General features: G+C 33.1%; 1 long non-coding RNA gene across 2 annotated transcripts; it reads right to left on the bottom strand.

The window, feature by feature from the left end:
- Positions 1-5,564: 5,564 nt before the first annotated feature.
- Positions 5,565-7,309, bottom strand: LOC147643446 (uncharacterized). 2 transcript variants are annotated; one of them, XR_015272110.1, is made up of 2 exons: positions 7,214-7,309; positions 5,565-6,407 (listed from the first exon to the last, which is right to left on the bottom strand). It is a non-coding gene; the product is annotated as an uncharacterized LOC147643446 (long non-coding RNA). The 2 variants fall into 2 exon arrangements; XR_015272111.1 differs by having other exon boundaries at positions 7,177-7,259.
- Positions 7,310-8,046: the final 737 nt, after the last annotated feature.

Raw genomic sequence — 8,046 nt, 5'->3', positions numbered from 1 at the left:
GTTATATGGCTGAAAGATTTATGTGGGCATCTTGGGAGTTTTTCTCCAAATGCCATGGGAAATTTTTCACTAACCACAAAGTAAAGATTTAAGGTAAAGAAATGACTTTTGAAAAATTGACAAAGCAAAGAAGTGGTTAAAAAATGTGACTACTCTTTATATTTACCTAAAAATTTAGCTTTGCTTTAAAGATTATCCCCTAAAGATACCCTTTCTTTTTAATTACTTTACCCAAAATAATTATTGCTAACCAAGTTATTAAATTAAATGATACAAAACGTGTCTTATCTGTAGGCTGACTCCTCCTTCCAGGAGTGATATCCTTGGTTAAGACATCAGCTTAAGACCTACTCCTTTGAGTGGTTTACACTTATCGGCAAGAAGTCATCAGGAGACTGGTGAAGAAGCCACTTTTTGGTCTCTTTTGTGGGCTTAAGAGGCTCTGCCGTTCAGATCCCATCCATCATTTTAGCCAGATATGACAGACCCTGGGCTCGATCATCTCTTAACTTAAAAGTAAATGTAAAAACAGCAGCGCGGGGTGAATGTGAATGTAAGCAATTAGCAACTGGCGACAAATTGACGAGGCTGAAACACAAAAACCCAAGATTCCACAGAGGACGACCACGACGACCACCTGCTGAGATTTTGTGCGAAAGAAAAATAAATATATATATATATATATACATATATATAGAGGGAATTGGTGGTGTTGTTGTGACCAGAAGAGCGGATTGTGGCCATAATATTTGTGCCAAGAGGCGGCTGCATTTGCCAGCTAGCTACCTGTCCTCGAGGCAATGAAGTTATTTTGTGCGGCTGCCAAATGTCTCATTTTTGGCAAAGCCTCTAAATGCCCTTTTGGCCATTATGCATGTCTAGACGGATCACTTGGCCTCAGTGTCGCCTTGTCTAATGAGGATAACCACTCCCTTGGATAAGGTTACTTTTCTAGAACAATATATATATAGTATATGGATATATGCAATTAAAACACCTGTCTGGGATTGATAAGTGGGAGATATATAAATGAGGATCAATTTGGAAGGTAATATTTAAGGGATATATGAGGTTTGCTACTTCTTTTTAACTTAATTAAATAATGGGGAAATCTAGGGCATTCCTTTGTAACTAATATGTAACTTTTACAAAGAATTAATGTCTGGATTTAATTATAATAATATTAAATAATTTTCTATGTAACTCCCCTGACTTCTTTTGATAGTTCCAAACTTCTTAAGATACTTACTCCTTTATTTCTTACTTAATATTACTTTTATTAAATAATAAGTACATTTAAGGCATTAATTAATAACAAATATGGAGTTCTGATAAAGAATTTAGTTGCAGATTTTATCATAATAATATTTAATAATTTTATAGGAATTTTCTGACTCATTTCGATAGTTAAAAACTCGTCCTTGAGCTAGTCTATCCTCCTGTAATAAATCGATGATATATTTGGTTTCTGATTTCTTTTTAACTTAAAGAAATAATGACTTAATCTAGGGTATTTCTTCATAACAATCCTGGAGCTTTGTTAAAGAATTGATTTATAGATTTTAATATAATAATAACTAATAATTGTTTAAGAAACTCCTGACTCCCTTTAAAAGTAAAAAAACTACTTTATTCTTCTTTATTTACTATTGAATTTCAACTTAGTTAAATAATGAGTAAATGAGGGGCATTTCTTAATAACTAATCTAAAGCTTTGTTAATGAATTATTGTCTAGATTTTATTATAATAATATTTAATAATTTTCTAAGAAACTTCAGACATCTTTTGATAGTTAAAAACTCCTCCTTGAGCTACTTAACCATCCTTTACGTATCATCTTCTAGTTATAAACTCCTTTATCATCCTTTCTTATTAATCGATGACTGTGTGTGTTCAATATTTAATGCCATATTTACTTGTCATTTATTTCCCCTCACCGCACATCTGTTCTCTGTTCTCTGTTCCCAATTAACACGCCAGCCGAAAATAAAGATCGATCCTGTTAAAAATAAAAAAAAAAGCCCGGTGTGACCGACCAAAAAATGCAATACAAATAATGGCAGCCGGCGCTTGGCTCTCCTGTTATCCTGCAGATGCAACCTCCCCGCGCCTCACCTCGTCGTTTTTCCACTCAATTAGGGTAGCAAAAAATACATATATATATACAGCGGACATTTGCCTAAATATATATATATGTATATATTTTCCCGAAGAAGGATCCTGGAAAGCAGGAGAAACTCCGACTGCGGCATATGTGATGGAGTGCGGCGCAGTTGTTGTTATCCTGCCGGAGCATTGTTAATCGTATCCTGCGTAATAGCATAATAATCCCTAATCGCATCGGATCTGTTCACCTGGTTGACACACACACACACACACTCTCCCTCTCTCTCTCTCCGAGTAGCTCTTTCTCCTTTCCCGCGAGAAGCCGGCTGCGCACACTATATTTTCTGGCTTCCATCGACATATACATATATCCTTTGTGCGCCTTTTGTCGCCGAGTGTCCTTTTTGTCCTGTAACACTGGTCCTGGGCTGGGGTTATTTTGACAGCAGTTCATTTGCCTTCTGCCGCTGTTTTGTGGCCCCTAACTCCCGGCGATAGTTGTCCTTAAAACACTGGGAAAAATAAGAGGTTTTAAACTATGGAATATATCTATTATTAGTCAGAAAAATTTGAGGAATTAATGTTTGAAAAAGCAAAAATTATTACATTTTTAAGTAGAAATTCAAAGGCTTTGACATTTTTTTGTTGAATAAAGTCAGCTCTTTAAATAATATTAGATTTAAACTGTTTTAAAAAATATATTCTGATTTTCCATATTACAAATTTGATTTTATATAATTTTTAACATTATTTTTCTTGGTATTAAAATGTTAATTAAATAACAAATAACAAACAAACTATTTTAGTATAAATCCAAGGGTTTTGACTTTTTTGTGGAATTAAGGAAGCTGTCTTAATATTTTAAAAATTAAACTGTTACAGAAAAATTCTTTAACAAATATATTGATACTTTCTATATTAAAAATATAATATTATACAATTTTTACCATTAATTGTCTAGTATTTAAGCGTTTATCAAACAACAAAAAAGGGTAATAACTATGTAAGTTAGTATATTTTCAAGTCACCTTCTTAAGAGTTCATTTCTTTGTCAAAGAAATCTTAAAATATAATAATTTCTAAATTAAATAAATTCTTAGTTCCCAATTTTTTCCAGTGTCCTATTGGCAGGCTTCGCTTTAGGCTTAGGTTTTAGTTTGGTTTCCCTTTCAAAGCCGCCTCGGGGTTTTGTTTTTCCTCGAGTAGTTCGGTTTCAAAGTGTCGACTTTTATTTGGCTTCCTCCTATACATATGTACGTTGCATTTATTTCAACAATCATTTTTGTGGCTGCCACAGTAGTGTTTTATTTATTTATTTCCATGCTTGACTAATAGATATTTAAATTTTGAGCCATTAACTGGTCTTTAGTTTTGGGACAAGCAGTCATTAATAAACGACAGTTTTGTGAGATTGCTTGAATAATGTGGAAAATCATTATCGAAAAGGGGTTTTAGAGGGTTAGATAATCCGTGAGTGGTTTATAAATTTATTACGCTTTATGGTTTCAGGATAATGTGAAAAATGATTTTGATTCTGAAAGGATTTGTTTTATATTTGTATGCAAATCTAAAGCAAATTAATCCCATTCTTATGGAGTCAGACTTAAGCTAATCTCAGTATTATTTCCTGCTTAAACAAAAATATGTATAAATAAATCTGTTTCTGTTTCTGTTTCGCTTTTGATTCCCACGCAATTCAGTTTATTGTTTCGCAAGTGGATTTTTAAGGGGCGGGGTTTGTGGAGTGGAAGTGGAGTAAATAAACAAAAGCTCAGCGATCATCGACGCCTCAATGAAACGCTTGTTTTTTCCGCAATGAAATTAGTATTCAGTTACCATACGGACAGCAAGTTGGATAAAAAAAAAACAGAAATTAAAACAAAATAAATAAAAAACAAAACCAGGGACGGGGACAGGGACAGGGACAGTGGCCGGATGCGGCTTCAAGCCAAAGGAGCCTTGGCTCCAACTGTTGGGATCTTGGTTCGGGGGATCATCAGCAATCGCCAATCATCATCACTGGCCATATGCAAAATATGTTTATAAATAAATGACACTTAGGGAAAATTTATAGAGCTTTAAGAAATAGGAAAAAAATGTAATACAAGTCTTGGAAAATTTAAAGCAATTTAAGTATATTTTAACAAGACAGTCAATACAATTACAACAAATAAAAGAGTCATAACTTGTTTCTTAGCAAAATTGTAATGTATGTTTTATTCTAATAATTTAAACTATAAATGTTTGAACAACTTTGTTTAAAATTTTTTTAATAAGAAAGGAAACTTAAATCAGGAAACAGTTTGCAATTAATTTATTGAATCGCATCAGAAATCATTCATACTTAAGTTTGAAATATTTGAATTGTTTGAAACGATATATAGATTTTTACAAATCCATTTTTTAGACAAATTCAAAATTTATAAATTTCGTAACTCAGTCAAAAATGGATTCATTTCAATTCGGAAAGCTTTCCCATGTTAGTTTTTATTAGGTTAATAAATCTGCTTACTCAATTAAAAATTAAAAAAAAATTCATATTTTTGTAATTTTTTTTTTAAATTTTACCCTTGAAAGCCCTTAAAAATTTTTGAAAAAATTTTGTAAATTTATTTGTCATTCAAACATGTCTAGATCTATTTGGCTGATGATGCTGATCAAGAATATATATGATTTATAGGGTCGGAAATGACTCCTTTACTACTTTTGAAGCTTCTGACTAAGAATATAATACTCTTAAAATTAGCTTTAGATCTATAGAATGCTCTTGAGTAATAACTTTGATCTTAGTTTAAATATACTACATTTTATATCATATTTTATGAATTAACATTAATTTTGTAACAGTGCGCAACTGAAACTGTTCCGAATTCCAAGGCGAATTCATTAATGGGATGTCACCGGAGAGTGACATGGCATTGCCGGGCAACCCCTTTAATGGCAGGTCCACCAACTAGATGTCCTCAGCCTGGTATTGGAATGGAATCAGTGCGGCATGGTGCACTATATAGTGGAGATTGCAGATCATCAGAGAGATCCCAGAGATCGGAGGAGTGTTCCAAAAGGGAGGGGGGAAACCGAGTGACGCGGATTGGATTTCAACATGCAATGCATGCGGCGGCGCGGCATGCGGCTGCATATCTGCAACGCCATCTCTGGGATACTTCAGGATCCCTTATCCCGATATATAGTGGATATATATATACATATATTATATGTATATGTATATATGCTTCCCTTTTGCAGTTCCCCAACAAGTTGCTTCGACCGCAAGTGCCGCCCGCCCGCTGATTGACATGTGATCCTCATCTTCATCGGTATCCTCAACAAAGTTTCTATGGCTTGCAAATCGCATCGTAATACACTAACTAAAGGTCTATAAGTTTAAGTATTTTATATATATTTTAAATAATAATATTTACTATATATTTACTATTCAAAGTTATCAATAAATGTGTAAGATTGTAGGTAATTTCAAGAGATTTAATATAATATCATTCAGTATAAACTAACTAAAGGTCTTTAGGTTTCATTATGTGAGAAATAATTAATATAATAATATTCATTATATATTTACTACTATTTAAGATAAGTAAAATTCAAGAAGATTATTAAATCTTTAAGATTGTAGGAAATTTCATAAGAATTTAGATCTTTGACCTAATCCTTTATACGATTTGCTACAGTTCCTAAAGTTTGAAAGTTATTAGGAACTTTATTATTTATTTTATTGAATATATTCCTTTTTTTACAATTTTCTGACCAAAAAGAGCATTTAAATGCTGTATTTTTTGTTAAACTAACTAGTTACCTTTTTGTATTTAACCTGTTGCTGGCTCTTCGAAGGTTCTCCTGCTGCTCATTTGTCATTCAGGCGAAACACTCTTGAAGTCGTAAAGTAAGCTCTGCTCCAGCTCCTTCCAGCTCCAGCGCCCTTCCAGCTCCCTTCCAGCTCCCTTCCAGCCACCTTCCAGAGCTCCATTCCCTGAAAAAAGGGAAATAATCTGTAGACGACGTCTCGTGGTCATAAAATTATGATCGGTATTTTTTATTTATTTATTTTTTTGCTGGGAAATTTGAACTGCACCGCGACACCGCCTTGCCTTTGCCTTTTTTTGCCAACATTTTTTAATTATTTTCGAGTTTAGTTTTTCGACATGGAACATGGATTTCTGTTGTATTTCATGCAACACCTTTGTCGCTGAAAGATTTCCAGGAAAATACATATCTTGGGGACATTCCAGCGACTGCTGTGCTGCGTTTCCAGGGAAATTTGCAAATGAACCAAAGTAATTAAAGGCTGAAAAGCAAATAAATATAAAAAAAAGCTATTCGAGTTCATTCATGGTTCGTCTTACTAAAGGCAAATTCAATTCAAACGATAATCAGTGAGAAAGAGAGACGTGTCATTTTTCACAAACAACTCTGCCTCATTTTCATTGAATATTTCCACAATTTCCTCAATGGATCTGTGCCCCATGTGTGTGTGTGTGTGTGTGTGTAATATGATCATGAATTTCTCGATTAACCAAAAGAAACCCTGCAACTTCCACTTGAGAATGGAAGAAAAGTCAAGGCGCCTCTGTATTCGAACATTTGAACATATGAACCATGAGTGTTTATGAGTGTTTGTGATATCGGAAAACCAAATTAAGATAAGAGTCGAGATAAGCCAAGCTGCTTTGGAAAAACTTGTTAATAAGAATTTGAGTAAATGTATTGATAAAGATTAGGGAATGGAGGAAAGCGTGGAAAGTGAGGAAAGCTTATCTTTTTTCATATTATTAGTATGACAAATTGGAAAGACTACTGTTTCGATTTTTTGGTATATATGCTTATGAATTTTTAAATAAATTAATAACCATTTATCTAAGATCAATGTGAAATTAATTTAATTTACTTATAAAAATTCATACAAAAAAGGTTTACTGCTTTTATTTTGATTAAAAACTCTTTCTTCAGATACAATTTTTTCCCATCAACTTTGACTTCTTAATATTTCACAATTATTTCGTAACTCTACAAACAATTGCCATCTTAATTAAACCATGAATAATTTATATTATTACATTTTGTAATTAATCAAGCCCTCGTTTAAACGCTCACATTGTCTTTTCGTGTTGATTGCGAACCTCCTTTTTTCCCACAAAACACACTTTTCATTCATTTTCATGCTCATTCACAAAACATGAAAAAAATAGGAAAAACAAACACTACAATCAAGAGAGAGAGAGAAAGAGAGTGGGAAAAAGTGGAGAGCGGGAGCCAGAGAGAGTACATTATGAGAGTAAAAAGGTTCGGGTTGACGAGCGAGAGAGCTGCCGACCAATCACAGAGACCTTTCCCCTTTGACCAAAAACCCGAATGCATTGCATCTTGTAGAGATTGCTCTGATTTATTGGAGACTTGGCAGGAGAACTGGCCACAAAGCCGGGTCTACAAAGGTGAGTTGTGTGTGGAATGTGGAGAGTGTAGGCAGGGGAAACTATGGAACCGTGGATCGCTTTTGGAATCCAAATGACTGGATTCTGTGGAGTGGATCTTGTGGCATGTATGGTAGAAAGGAAACTTGGATTTTGTGTGGTCTACAAAGTTGAAGTTTGAGACTGAGGTGGATTCAGAAATTGTGGATGGTGGGGAATAGATTGTATGTGGATTGGATCTTAAAACATTTGAATAAGTTACTTAAGATTTAGGTAAATGTATTGAATGTATTTAAATCAGAATTTAAATCATTTGTTAAATTGATATTAATTTTTATTATTTTGAAATTAAAATGTTTAATATTTCTTAATTTTAATATAAATATTTATATATAAAAATGATTTAATATTTTTTAAAGACTCTAGAACCTCTTACTTACTTTTATTTTATCTTTAATTGAACTATTCATTAAATCAGAACTTTCAGTTTGTTTTTTGTTTCATATATACATAATT

Source organism: Drosophila serrata, unplaced genomic scaffold (genome assembly GCF_035046125.1).
Source record: "Drosophila serrata isolate PLE 108 unplaced genomic scaffold, ASM3504612v1 contig_273, whole genome shotgun sequence".
Lineage (NCBI taxonomy): Eukaryota > Metazoa > Arthropoda > Insecta > Diptera > Drosophilidae > Drosophila > Drosophila serrata.
This window is presented reverse-complemented; position numbering and strand designations above follow the sequence as displayed.